This window comes from Panthera uncia, chromosome A2 (assembly GCF_023721935.1).
Source record: "Panthera uncia isolate 11264 chromosome A2, Puncia_PCG_1.0, whole genome shotgun sequence".
Taxonomy (NCBI): Eukaryota; Metazoa; Chordata; class Mammalia; order Carnivora; family Felidae; genus Panthera; species Panthera uncia.
In genome coordinates this window covers 125,010,284-125,025,142 of record NC_064816.1, presented here as the reverse complement: position 1 = coordinate 125,025,142, position 14,859 = coordinate 125,010,284, and the positions used below count along the sequence as shown (strand labels likewise).

The 14,859-nt window shown below is 36.7% G+C and overlaps 1 protein-coding gene and 1 long non-coding RNA gene across 11 annotated transcripts in view; both read left to right on the top strand.

The window, feature by feature from the left end:
• The window catches only part of LOC125930873 (uncharacterized), a 60,384-nt gene extending 56,846 nt beyond the window's left edge, over positions 1–3,538 (top strand). Inside the window, exon 4 of the long non-coding RNA XR_007460280.1 lies at positions 550–3,538. This is a non-coding gene — a long non-coding RNA (uncharacterized LOC125930873). The remainder of the gene's footprint in view (positions 1–549) is intronic.
• Positions 1–14,859, top strand: part of IMMP2L (inner mitochondrial membrane peptidase subunit 2) — an 879,044-nt gene that overhangs the window by 327,597 nt on the left and 536,588 nt on the right. The window lies entirely within an intron of this gene.

Genomic DNA, 14,859 nt, shown 5'->3' with positions numbered 1-14,859 from the left:
TTATTATTGTTATTATGTGAAATTTTCTGTCTCCCTTAGAGTCCTTTGAGTTCTACTGGTTATGAAAGTACAACCAGGAGATAGCATTTTCTTTAGCTTACTATTTTGGAAAGAAAAGTGAAAACAAAATCAGAAATACTGTTGCTTCTGAGCATTCTACATCCCTCCCAACCACCCCAAAAGAGATATTGAAGGTCTTCAGTTAATAGTAGAGATCTACACACCCCAAAATCATCAAATTTAGTTTTATATTAAAATGTATGATTTCTAGAGTATGTAGGGATGTTTAATAGTTATTTCCTGTCTAATAGTTTTTCTGCCTTGCATTTGAATTTTACTTGTAATGAGTAGTTTGCAGCTTTATGATTTTGTGGTGAAAGTTTTCCTGCAATTACTGTAATTTGCTGCTAATCAGAATATAGCTAGCTTTGTTGTTTACAAAGAGAAAAAGGAAAGTGTAAAAAATTTCATTACAACTTTCATTTTGATCAATGGCCATTGGTTAGTTGTCTACCCAGCATCCATTTCCCTTTGCTTCTTTCCTTACAGCACCCTGTTTTCTTGATGAAGCACTCAGCTCTTCTGTAGGCCTAATGCTTCCCAAGGAGCTGAGCCCAGTCCCAGCTTCAGCACCAGGTTTAATGTGTCTCAGGTGAATACCCATCTCTTGTACCTCTAACAGTTTCACATGAAGAGGGTCAGATGATGGCTAAAGCCCCCTGATGTTAGGAATAATGTTGCTTTTGTTGTTTTTTGGAGGGGTCTTCTTTATGCTTACAAAGAGAAAGCTTCCAGAACTGGTTCTCTTTCTCTTCTGCTGGGCTCCTGGCTGCATTCTAATACCAAAAGGAAGACTAGCTTTAGGACAAAGATTCACTGTAGATCATAGAGCGGAGAAAAACATTCCCAACCAGGAACATTGTAACTCATGTCTGTGTGTGTGTGTGTGTGTGTGTGTGTGTGTGTGTGTGTAAGACAGAGAGAGAATGAGAGAGACCAAAAGATAATCGGTCAATGGGGGAACATCGTGGGTAATAAGAACGTATGTCTTCATTTTTTTTCCCTTTGGAAATTCACAAAGGGAAAATTAAAATGTGCCTTTTGGATTTTTACTTTAAATATCTGTATGAACTAAATCATCTGCATGCATTTAATAAAATGTGTTTTCTCCTGTTCCCCTTCCTCTCAAAGATGTTGTTTTTCTCACTGAAAAATTTCAAAATGCTTATGTGGTTGACTGGATATAAAATCATAAAGCCAAGCCTTCTGAAGTTGAAAGTCTTATTGCCTTACATGATGTTCTTTTCATGATATAGTTTTCTAATATTTGCCTTTTTTAGTGCCTCATAGAGTAGAATTGGACTTCTTATCTTTTGCCCAAAAGATATTTGAATCTGAGAAACTTTTTACTTGCAAATTCCAATTTATTAGAATATCCCCCAAATTAAATTTGAAAGCAATTCTAAAATGTGGAATACACTTTGAACCACTCCCTCTTTTCTGAGGGAAGACAGAAAAGGAGATTTGGTTAGTCCTTCCTGTGATTTCCCATTCTTCTGCCTTGATAGGCACCATTTAAAACAATGCACGTGAAAAGAGAATACCTCAAAGAATATCTGCTTGGGACCTCATGAAAGGAATGTGAGATGAAAAAAATTGGCGATGTGTGACTCCATGCTCTAATGACTGAAAAGATAATTACCGCGAGGTATCCAGAGTAATTTAGAGGGGAATTGGAATTTTATAAGAGAAAGCGAAAATGCATTTGTGAAAAAGAGGGACGGTTGGGGGGAAATGTTATTTTAGCCACATATTCTGGCCCTACGTGACATAAAAGAGTATGAATTTCAAGAGGACAATATAAAAGAAATTATAGTAATCAAGATAGGAAATTATTAAGGGATAGGAGAAAATTTCAGCTGAGAGGGAATGTGAAGATTAAGTATAAATTCTAACAGTCTGGTTGACAAGTTGATGAGCACATTTACAGATGAGAAATGTAGAAGGAACAAAAGGATGACTTCAACCATTTTGTGTAAGAGCCAATGTTAGGTTTGTATTAGAAAGAATGAGAATGGAATTTCAGTAGAGAAGTTTCTGAAAAAAGGAGAACAGTAATGTTTTGCCAAAGTTTTCTTGGGAGGTTTCCTTCAAGACTGACATTCTTTTCTTTCATAGGTGCCTATTGGTGGGTGGTTTAATGTTTTCTGTATCTAATTTTTCTTTTATTGTTGAGGGAAATAAGAGGGGAACTCAGAGAGGAGAGATATATATTGTTTTAGGAGGTAGACTAAATGGATGCTTTACTTATTTTGCCTGTTGTATAAATTTGATCCTGTGATGTAAAAATGTCTATATTCATAAACTGGAATATCTTCATAATTCCTGTTTGGGAGAAACAACTTGGCTGGCAGTATTAGCTGTACCAACGCTGGCAAAGCACTGGATTTGGGATCTGAGGATTCAGATTCAAGTCTGGGTCTTTTATTTAGCAGCTTTTTGACTTGAGCAAGACACTTAATTACCTTAGGGAGGATATGGTCAGATGCATGCATGGGAGGCTCTCCTGGGAATGGAGTGGCTCGTGTAGGTGATCTGGAAAGTACCTACAATGCTGAGGAAATAGTACTTTTGTTTTCTTTATTTATTTTTGTCTTCATTTTTTTTTTTTTTTTCTGATACACTTATAATGTCTGTGTGGAGGCAACCATAGCCACTTTGGGCCAGTGGTAAACAGTGAAGAGTGGTGGAGACTGCGACAAATCTGTGTCTGTATGCCAGGACTAGAAAGTATAGTTTTTTACTCAGCTCAAAGTGGTTATTGACATGGGGGATTGCAGGCCTCATTTGCAAGAACTTCTAGTTTTTTGTTCTGTTTTAATTTGTTTTTTAGGAGAAGACTGAAATTTGGATTTCTTATTGAAGTTTCTAATATATATATAGTTTCATATATATACATAAAAGTCTGTTCAAATATATATATATGTGTGTGTGTGTATACATATATATATACATATAAATATATATACACACATACATACACACATAAAGAGAATATACATACATACATACATACATACACACATACATACACAGAGCGAGAGCAAGAGAGAGAGAGAGAGAGAGAGAGAGAGAGAGAGAGAGAGATGCAGTTCATCAAAAAACATTTTTGCCCACACTGTTGTGGGCTGAGCAAAACAAGTCTCTGAGCCAGACGTGGCCTGTGGCTGCACTTTGGGTCTTGTACTTTAAACTATTTTTCTTAGGTGTGTGTTGAGATCCTGATAAGCTAAATAGCATTGCACTAGATTCTTTTTTAAATGTTGAGCAATATTCCAGGAAATTCCTAATGTCCTATATTTTGTTTAGGTAAGCTTTAAACTTTTGCTTAAATTTGAAAAAAAATTACTTTATTGGGTTGAAAATAAACATGCTATTGAAGCATGGGAAGGATTGTAAAGGAGGGGATTATTGATTTGATTTCTTTATTTTTACTGACTTATTACCACAAACTTTGTTTTCAGTGTTTCTTACAGAATTTTCTTTTATTTTTTTTATTTTTTTTATTTTTTTTTATTTTTTTTTCAACGTTTATTTATTTTTGGGACAGAGAGAGACAGAGCATGAACGGGGGAGGGACAGAGAGAGAGGGAGACACAGAATCGGAAACAGGCTCCAGGCTCTGAGCCATCAGCCCAGAGCCTGACGCGGGGCTCGAACTCACGGACCGTGAGATCGTGACCTGGCTGAAGTCGGACGCTTAACTGACTGCGCCACCCAGGCGCCCCACTTACAGAATTTTCTAAATAAGCAAGAAAAGATATTTTTGTAAAGTACTGTGGACACCAAAGGGTGAAAGATGAAGAGTTTTTATTTAAAAAAAGTCTCTTCAAAATACTATCACTATCTATTTTTAATTGACTTATGTATTTGAAAAAATATGTCTCTGTTCTAAGGGTCACAACCTATTGATCTGTTCGCTCTTTCTTTCTTTCTTTCTTTCTTTCTTTCTTTCTTTCTTTCTTTCTAGTGTTTATTTATTTTTGAGACAGAGAGAGACAGAGCACGAGCGGGGGAGGGGCAGAGAGAGAGGGAGACACAGAATCTGAAGCAGGCTCCAGGCTCTGAGCTGTCAGCACAGAGCCAGAAGTGGGCTTGAACTCACAAACCCACAAGATCATGACCTGAACCGAAGTCAGACGGTTAACCGACTGAGCTACCCAGGCGCCCCTATTGATCTGTTTTATGTTGGAAAAACATGGAGACTTATAACTCTTCATTATTTGTATGATTCAAGTCATTTTTTATACTGTCCCTGGTGTTAGTGGCCATAGAATTGCAAATTAAGAATAATTTAATTTTGGCCACTTGATTACTTTTTGGTTTTAGAGAAAACTGTAGAAATGGAGGAAACAGCCATGGTTTGAATCAAATTACCCCACAGATGATTGATTTGGGAATGGGCACCTATTTCAAAGATACTCAAGCTCTAGGTCACTGGCCCTGTGACACAGCCTGACTAAAACATAGGAGGAGTTTAGACAGATCAAGAGAAAAGAGTTAACAGTTGAAACAAAGCTGACAGAATGCCACAAAGTAGCAGATGGCCGTGAAACAGAAACTATGGATAGATGAGGAAGAAGATATTATGAGACAGAGATGAAAACATGCAGTGTGAGGGGCGGAAGTGTTCAGGAAGAAGCCAAGGCAAAATAAAATTTCTACTCTGAGAAGGCACACGAAGAACAGCTGAATCATATTAATGGCAGAGCCCCAGAATGCAGATCCATCAACACCCAAGGCTGAGGCCTGTAAGCTCCCTTTCAACTCCTGATCCATGCTTCAGCTTTTCCCAAGGCCCTTTTTGTGGTTATTTCATCACAGGGTGTTCTTTTGGCACTAGGTCTTTGCGCATACTAGTCCTCCTTCTCAAATTACTGCAGTTTTCCCCTTCTCCCTCACATCTCTGCTTCCTCCTTCTTCCATTCCTTCTGCCAGCTCTTAATCATTCAGCAAGTCTCACTCAAGATTTCTTTTCCTCCAAGAAGCTTTGCTGCCCGCCCCCCTCCTTTTTTTCTTTTTCTTTTTTTTTTTAAGCCATGGTTCCCATCTTGGGATAAGTTACATCTCAATTTTTTTTTGCCCCTGCCATTCTTACACTCTCTCAGTTCTCCTTCCCTCCACCATATCCTATGTGTTTATGGCCTTTAAGTCTTGCCTTTTTCTGTGTCAGCTGATACAGTGTTGAGTCCTTGTTATCTCACTTGGATTATAGTTTAGTCCCTAAGTGACTTTTCTAACTCTGGTTCTCCCTATCCAGAATTCCAGATACTTTTTTCGTAAAGTGAAGGAGAAAATCCTCTCACTGTGCTCAAAAATTATCATGAAACCTCTACTTCATACATAATTAGATATAAATTAATTAAGCCTATTATTGCAAGACTTTCCAAAAGAAGATCCTGGTTTTCTGTCCAATTCTTTGGTTCACTACTCACCTGTCAGGATTTTACGAGGGCACCACATTATGCTGCTTGCTGTTGTGTTCTTCTCAGCATCCTTGTTTCTTCCGTTCTCATCTTCTGGATTTCTTCTTTCCACACTCCCAACAATGTATTTTTTCCAGCTGTCATTTAGAGTCATATTTTTCCATTCTGCTATTATGTGCTTGTTTGTTTGTTTGTTTGTTTTTTTTTTTTTTTTTTTTTTTTCCCCACACATACAGTCTCATGTACAAAAGGAAACAGAGCACACTGATTAAGAGCCCTAGACCTGGTATCAGACTGCTTGAGGCCCAACAGTTCTGTCTCCACCTCTTATGCTCTGGCCTGAGAGGTGTTATATAATCTCTCTTTACCTTAGTGCTGTCCTCTGTAAAAAGAAAATAATTAGTGCCTATCTTGTAGGGTTGATTACTAGGTCGAATGAAAGGATACATGAATACATGACCCATAGGACACTGTCTGGCACATAGTAAGTGCTTCTAAACAAAAAGAAAAGAAAAAGAGAGACTCATCACCAACAATACACTTGAGTAAAGATGTAGTGATTTGGACAATCAAGGCATTCTCTACTCCATTTTGGGCTTGAGTATTAAGGCAATAAACACAGAACCTTTTTAATCTAATTTTGAATAGTTTTCTTCTGGACTTTAAGAATTTCATTAAAGAAATCTCAGTGTAAGGATGGCTACTTTTTCTTAACTGAATTTTCAAGCTCCTTAGAGTAAAGGTAAGATCTGTACTTATTTTTCCTCATTCAAGCTTTTGATGTCTTTCCTCTCTAATATCACTTCTATTAATGAGAACACCTTTCAAATCATGGTTTAGCTTGTCTAGTTAATTGTGTTTTTCAGGAATAACAGGCTGTATTATAATAATTGGCTAAATGACTAGGTTAAAAAGGAAGGTGAGAGCAAGTTGAAGAAATCATTTTCATTTCAATATGTGACCTCCAGTTGACCCTTGAGAAATGTGCTATGTGGAATATGTTTGCCTAGACAGAAGCACAGGTCAGTCTTAGTTTATATAGTTAAGTATTAAAGGTGAGGTGAGTATTAAAGGTGAGGCACAGACTGTCTCTAATTACATATAAATTTTAAGTGAATTTGGAATAGTGAGTGTGCCATGAAGCAGAGACAATGGTATCAGAGCAGATACCAGATTTTTTTTCTCTCCTCCTGGGAAGATAATTTCAGGCTTCCCCCTCGCCTCTCCTCAACTCCCTCTTGCAACAGTCCCCAACCTCTACAACTACTGTGCTTAGTAGCTGGGATGGCATTTGCACTGCACAGACTGCATTGGGCATCATAACTCACTTGTATATCCAGAAGCAAAAATCTAAATCAAATTAGCTTAACATTTCAAGGGATGGATTCGGAAATTTGGAGGGTGGTTTATCGACTCATCAAGTTGGGAACTCCAGGGGTGAAAGTGACCTCAGAGAAACTCCATGTGCTCAGATGCTATTGTCACATTTCCCTCTTCTTCCTCTTTGTCCCATCCTTTCCAACTGTGCTTCTCTATGTTTGTTTTCTCCTATGGGAGGTAACTTTCATATGGGCACACGGTAACCAGTATCTTCAAATATACATAGTCTTACCTCAGTTGCCTAGAAAGAAGACAGTCTTTTTCTCTTGGTGAACATTTATAAAATCCCAGGGAACAATTGAATCGACAGTTATAGCGCCTTTAGAGAAAAACTGGACCAAAGAAAGATTAGTCTAAGGATGTTATGATGTGGTTAATGCCTGCAATTTGGAATGTGTCCTTTTGATAAATCATTCTCAGTATCTCACAAAGGCTGCTTCCATGCCATGCACTTCCTCTAAGTTGCAACCTTCTATCTACCCTTTCTTAGCACACCATCTTTTTAATTGTCTAAAAACAACCAAGTATTTTTATATAAAATCCTTCGCCATTCTTGTTTTGCCTCTAACATTGCCCTAGGCTTTTAGCCTATTCCTTTTACCTTCTTCTATGATCTTGCTTGAAAAGTGATTTTCCCCTCACTCCTGTATCTTCCACTATTTCCTTTCCTCTGACTAAGTCATTATGCAGAGTTCCCCCCTCTTTCATAATCCCTCCTCAGGTCCCCACGTCTCAACCTTGCCATTCACTATCAGATTTTGCAAAGGGGAGGAAAGTCGCTGTGGAAGTTGTTCCCTCTTACACATGCCCATTCGCCTCTTCCTGCCTTGTGTCCTGCTGTGCTCACCACGCCCACCCCACCCCCACCGCCCGACACCCCGAAATGGCTGCTTTTGCAGGGCCACACATTGTTGAGTTCAGTGGCTTTTTCTTCCTGTTTTTCTTCCATGAACTCTCTTGCATTATTGACCAGCTTTTTCTTCTTAAACCCTTTTTCTTTAGCTTCAGGTTCCCTAGGTCCATCTCCTTCCTCTCCCTCATTGCCTATTGCTCATATTTTTGCTTGGATTCCTTTTTGACTTTTTATACATTTGAATTTCTAGGTTCTCTTCCAATTTTTTTTTTGTCTCTGCTTTCTCCCTTTTGATCTTATTTCCCTTTTAAAAAATTTTGATTCTATATTAATAGTCTGCTAAATATTGCTAAATCTATATTTTTCCATCGTAATATTTCTTTTGAGTTCTTCCTTATTTTTAGCTTTCTTTATGTAATATTTTCTTATTTTTAGCTGTTGATTAGCTTTCTTTTCATCGATATCTCACCAGACCTCATCTGCTTTATTTCAGTTAATGTGTATGACCTCCTAGACACAGGATATGTATGACCTCCTAGACTTGGAATCATCATTCTTCTCTTTCCTTTATAGTCATTTATTTTCCCAGTTAGGTCATTTCTGAAAATGTATCCCAAAATAATTTAAATTTAAAATATGACAATACATGTTAATATTTTGGACACAGGAAATAATATGTACAGCCTACCATGTAAATCGTGTTTGTGTATGTGTGTACATATGCAGCATAGTAACAAAATGAAAATCCATGAACCCATTATCCAGTCCAAGAATGAAACCACTGTGTTTTCCAAATTTATTTCTTCCTTTGTGTTCTAATTCGTTTAGGATTTGTGTTTCAATAATCATTTTTTTCTCCTTGTTTCATATTATGCTTTAAAACTATATGACATTTCTCTGGCTCGGATCATATCCCCTTGATTAAAAAACTTCTCAGGGTCCCCATTAATTTGGAATAAAATAGACTGAGCCTAATGTTCATAGCTTTGTGATCTCGCCCAACCTATGATTACGACTGTATTTCTCTTATTCCCACTGAATCATTCCATGCTTTGAACTCAAAGTGTCTTCCTTCTTTCCTATCTTCTTTCATTTCTTTTCCTGAATAAGCCATTGCTTTATTCTGTCCACACTTTTGCTCCTGTAGTTGCACACTGAAGCCTTCCCTGGGATATTTTCTATCTTATCTCCTTTGGTTAAAATCCAACTCATGGTTTAGGGCCTATCTGAAATGCTCTCATATCCATCAGGACAATCATATATGGTTTCTTTCCTCTGAACTCCTATAGCACCTGTCTGTTATTGTCTTGAAGTACTTATAATTTTCTTTTATTTCCTCATCTCCTTCTCTGATGGCACCAAGTCTTATATATAGAATGAATTTATTATATATATAATTTATTATTATTATTATCATTATTATTTGCAAGGAAGCAGCTAACTTCTGCCTACCTTAAAATTCTTACTCTCCTTCCCTTTCTCTTTTCATCTAGGTAAGGCTAGAGGCTTTGTCCCTATATATATTGTTGGGGGACATATCACAGGATTCTCAAGTTCTAGTATTATTTCCTATTTGACTAATGCTTCAGTTCTCTGAGAAGAAGATTGCTCTTTGTTAATTTGAAGATTTCTTAATGGGGATTCTCACTTCGATATTCATGCTACTATCATGGTACAAGGGCAATTTTTGTTTTCCTTGAGATCTTTCCTTAAAGGGCAGTACTATGATTAAAAATACAAGTATAGGTACATGCAGTATTTCTTATATTTTGACCGGTTGGTGAAACTAGAGAAATGAACAAACTTAAAAATGTGTTATATAAATATATTTAGACACAGAGAAAGAGAAATACTCCCTCCTATGGCAGCGAGAAGACATCTTAATGGACACCTATCTGCCTGGTTGAAGAGGCTTCTACCTAGAGACATCAGAGCAAATTAGATGAATTTTGTAAGATTTTATAGTTTTCAGTTTAGAAACTGAAACAAACCTGGCTTGGAAACTTCAAACTGATGAATAGAGATAGTCACATCATGTTGGAAGAGTGTTCTTTCTTTAAAAAAGAACTTTGTAGTTGTTAAGACAAATGTCCTAACTAAATTTCTAGTAATCCTTATATTAGGGGTTTCTTGTTATGGAAATGCCAAGGCTGAGATAACTTTAGTAAAGATGAGGCAGGGAGGCAAGAACATAATAAACAAAGTCTCAACCAAAAGGAGTTACTTAGAAGAGAGAAAAAGAAGAAGGCATTGATCCCTCACTCCTGGCAGAAAACACCTTGCTTGAAATCTGAAAGGACAGAAGGAACACTTGGCCTCCATTTGCAGATTGGAAAAGCAGGTAGCATGGAGCCTAGAGACCAACACCTGAGTTGGTTCTTTACCTGACTCAAACTCTTAGGTCTGCCTATAACTGTCCTACCCCCTTATTTCTGGGCAGGTTTGTGATGTCATATTTGTGCATTCTATAAAGATAAATGAAGGGAAGTTATTTTATAGTTTGAATACCCTTCTGTATTGTTGCTAGAATAGTCAGGTAATATATTGTTTAGAGACTTGTCTAATACAATTAGATCTTCTAAAAAGTCATTTGCTCTTAAAGGCTGATTGAACCATACTTTGTGTTATTATAGCAAGGCAACTTTTCCTGATAAAAATGGTAATTATTTATCTAGCTAAGCAATCTTGTTGATTGAATATAGCTAAATGTTTGGCATTTAGGCTAAGAAATACCTTTAGGCTTGATTAGTATGTGAATAAATTGAAGATGAACATTAGTTTTACTTTTGTTGGATGAAACTACATATTAATTTTCGAGTTTAAATGTAATTAGTGATTTCTTTCTGAAAATTAATATTTTTTGAAAAAAAATATCATGCCCTTTAGGTTCTCATCACTGTATTTTCATAAACGCTATTAGTTTTAAACGATACATATGGAAACAGCACCCATAGTAGTAACATAGTGAATGTTTAAAACCATTTGTGCATAAGCTGCCTCAAAGGATAATTAGATGATTATAATGGTACTTGCTTTGAGATAGCTAATTAAAAAAATCTACTGCTCCCGAGTCTAATTATTTGAGTAATGATAACATATTAACAGCCGTGAAGCTTCAGTTACAGCCAACCCCATTGAAGAAAAGAAAAATAAATACTTTAACATTTTCTACAAAGACCCCGAGGATGGCACCAGAACAGTCTTTGCATTTTCTGCTCTGTGTTCTTTGCCCAGCCTCACATACGGGTATGTGCTCTAAACCACCTACACAAGTGTCTTTCATCTGATTCACTCCTATAGGTTTTCATTTATTTTTTAACTTCCTTTGGCAGCAGGGAGATAATTTCCTCACTCTTCTCTACCCTTTGTGAGTCTCTGAAAGAAGGCTTTTGTAATTAGACTTCATAGCTTTAACAAACATTTCATAACCTGCCAGTAAAAATGTCAGTTCTCTGGGCCAGGGCATAATTAAACGAATAAGTATCAATGTGGTGATTCAGCCACAGAATCAAATAATTTAAAGGGGTTATTAATTAGGGACTTGCTTTGATTTTGGAATTCTAATCAATAATGAGCTATGTTATGAACCAAAGCTTTCTTGCTTTCACCAATGCCATTACTTGGACTGTTAAAATTATTAAATAAAACCATGTCAATGAAAATTTTACTTTATTGTTCTTTTCCTGAATGATTAATCACCTGAGGGGATGTTGTTAAAATAGCAACAAAATTGGATATGGTCAAAATGAATGTTTTGCCATGAGCCTTTAAGACCGGAGCTGAGTGATGCAAAGAATATATAAAACTTTGTAACCGACTCTGAGGCCATTACTCCCTGACTGAAGTCTGAAAAAAAGAGCACAAATTGAATGTTGGAGGCTGATAATAATTTGGTAGGAGACCCTTTGAGGTGAGAGCAGTAGAAGGAGGACAGATATGTGAAGTCTTGAGCACTGTAGGGATGAGGGATAGTGAGGATAGGTAACAAGTAATGGTGGCTCTTAGAACAGCAAAGAGTGAAAAGCTGAATTTGAGAACAAACCAAAAGGCTGATGGAGTCAGATTAATCTTTTGAAACAGAAAGGATCTTTCTGTTGTTAGAAAAATAGTTTATTTTATATTTTAAGGAGTCTCTTTGAAGTCTGGGAATGACTAGGGTGAGCAATGACATGCAACTCAGCTTAATTATGAGCAACAGTAATTGAAATCTTCATTCTAGGGGCCACAGTAAGTGTTTTATGTTTATCATCTCAGTTCTTACAACCCTGTGTAATAGGTCAGTCTCCCATGAGGAAACTGAGGCACAAAGATTGCTTTGTTAGCGGCTGAATTGAAGGGTTTAAACCAGCCAACCCAATTTCAGACTCCAAGTACTTAACTACCATTCTATATCCCCTCCAAGGTAAATTTTATCTATAGTGGTGCTTTATGTACATTTTGACCAAAGCTGTACCCTAGTGATAGTTTTCAAAAGGCTATTACTAGATGAAATCTGTTGAGAAAAAGTTTCATGTTATAGATTCCAAAGCAGGAAGAGATATCCTCAAGTTTAAATCAGAGAGTAAATTTCCTCAAATATCTTTAAAATATTTTTTTGTAAAAGGTACTTTTATTCAGAAACATTGGAAGAATAGTAAATGGCAATTTCTGGCCTTCTTTTATCTGTCTACTGGAAGTTTTTTACTTGGTGTGCCCATCAGGAGCCTAAGAGTAAACCCTCAGGAAAATTTAGGTCTCTCCTGATGAGGCTTATTGTTTGTTGGTTCTGTTCTTTTTCATTGTTCTTTTGCTTAAACGATATGAGAATAAGCTTCTAAGGCAATGCTCCAATTTCAAAAATCAGAAGATCAGAGTCACTGGTTGGGTTACTTTAGTCCAAAAAGAGCGTAAACATAGACCCTACCTTTATTGGATGAAGTACCTTTACTGGAAAATTGCCTAGCAAGTCTAGGCATATGTAACTGAGAGCTGGAAAGCTAAGGGGCACTTACTTGCCTGAAGGGATATAAAAAGAATCATGGTTTTGTTTGTTTGTTTGTTTCCTCTGGATGGATAGAGAAGAAATAGGCTTAAATTAAGGAAGCAGGATCTAGTGTGCTAAGACAGTTGCAATGAATAACCTCTGGACTTGACTAGTAGTGAGATGTGCAGAACTTTATATATTTTTTAAAATCACAACTGTGCAAGAATAAGACAGAATATGAGTTAGTTTGAAAGCAGTCTAGTGTATCATTAGGAAAACAGACTTCCTGTCACTGGGCTATCTTTGTAGATTTAACACTGTGTATCATAGCATGTTTTAATTGTTGTATGCACTTGGGCTTGGAGCTGTACAGGCAGTTCTCCACTTAGACTGATTGCACTTCTAGATGATGCAGAAAGACTGCCAGCCAGTTTTACCTGTCTTATTATGTAATGGCACTTAATGCAAGCAGGGCACAAATGAACTCACCCCAGCTAGTCTGATTCCTGATGTGAATCAAATAAGGCCCCCTCATCAACAACCTCAGCTTGTTCCCATGGGCTCCCTCTGTGGAACCCTATATAGGATTAGATTCAGCTCCGCAGTAGTGGCAGCTAAGAGAGAGCAGAGTGGAAGCAAAAATAGCATGGGCCACAGTTTCTGACTTGACCTTTTTTTTTTTAGTGTGTAAAGCTCCTGGTATTTAGTTGTTGTTGTTGTTGTCATTTATTGTAATTTAATGTCATTCATTGTATACTGAAGTGGTTAGTTTGTAAATTTCATTTATGAAATCAAAGATGTAAAGATGGAAGAAGGAGAGAACAGTATGTGTTTGGCTAACAGAAGAGACATCTTTGACCTATGATGTCCGGTGACTTTCAGTGGGACCTATTTCCCTGAAGAGCTGGTCAGTTGGCTCTGTGACAGTCACCACAGAGAAGTTCTAAAAGTGCAGTGACGTTGCCTTTGAAATAGATATATAGCCTGTCCAGCAAAAATACTTCGAAGGGCTGCACTCATTTGATGTATGGTACTTGCTGTATTATATGTATGTATTATATTTGATGTATTTGTGAGAAAGAATTCAGTCTTAGTACTTTATAGTCACACCTTACATCCCAATATACCCTCAAGAAAAAAAAAATACAAACAGACCTTCTAAGCAGCAATGTTCAAGTAATGACTGTACCAGTAAGAGCATTTTTAGGTAGATGAAAAAGACTTGATTATGTCAATTTTGTACCTTTGGTATTTGTCATTATTCACGTCAAAGCTTTTGAAAGTGGGTATTTTTTTTTTTCTTTTTGACACTGTGAAGAAATCCTGTAATGAGAGAAATCAAAGCAAGTAAAATTCGATGCGATTGAGGATTGGTTCATGCATGAAGCTTTCGCATGTCACCAAAGAGTGGCTGTTTGTGGCAGCGCAGACACTGGAGGCCCCGTTCTATTTACCCAGGGAAATTTGCTTTGAGAAAATGAGAACAGCACAATAAACTCTTTTAAAAACGAAAGCCATTGTCTGAAAAAAACATCAGGGATACTGTTTGACTCAGAATCTCCTCCAAAACCTTCAAAACCTTCTGTCCTCACGTAATCTTGTTACACAGATAGTACTTAATATTTTCTATTTTGATTGTTTTTAGTCTCTTTTTTCCTGTCAAACAGGACTTCTTTAAAGTTATGAACTCATCTTTTTTGTTGTTTGTTTTTTTGTTTTTTGCTTTTCCTACCTTGCATTGTGTGTGTTGCATAGAGGTGCACAGAGTACTTCTATTTACTAAATGTCTGACTCTCAGAGTCTCCCTGCAAGAAACCTAAATTCTGGTCTTGAGGGTTTTTTTGTTTTTCCTGTTTGTTTGCTTTACCTTTTCCTTCAAATTTTTTTTTTCTATACAAATAAGCAAAACTTTTAGGAGGTAGTAGTAGTGAGGCAGGAACTTGGAAATGAGACCTAAATCTAGATTATTATATTTTCTTTCTACCCATTTTTAAATTTAATTTTTATTACAGTAAAGAACACATAATATAGACATTATTATTACTTTTAGATGTCTCAGAACTCTTAAGAATTGTAGATATCTCAGAACTATGTGATTTATAGTCCATAAAATAGTTAATTAAACATGCTGCTTGCTTTATTTCTTCAGGTTCTTTTAGCATTAAGCCTTTGGTAAG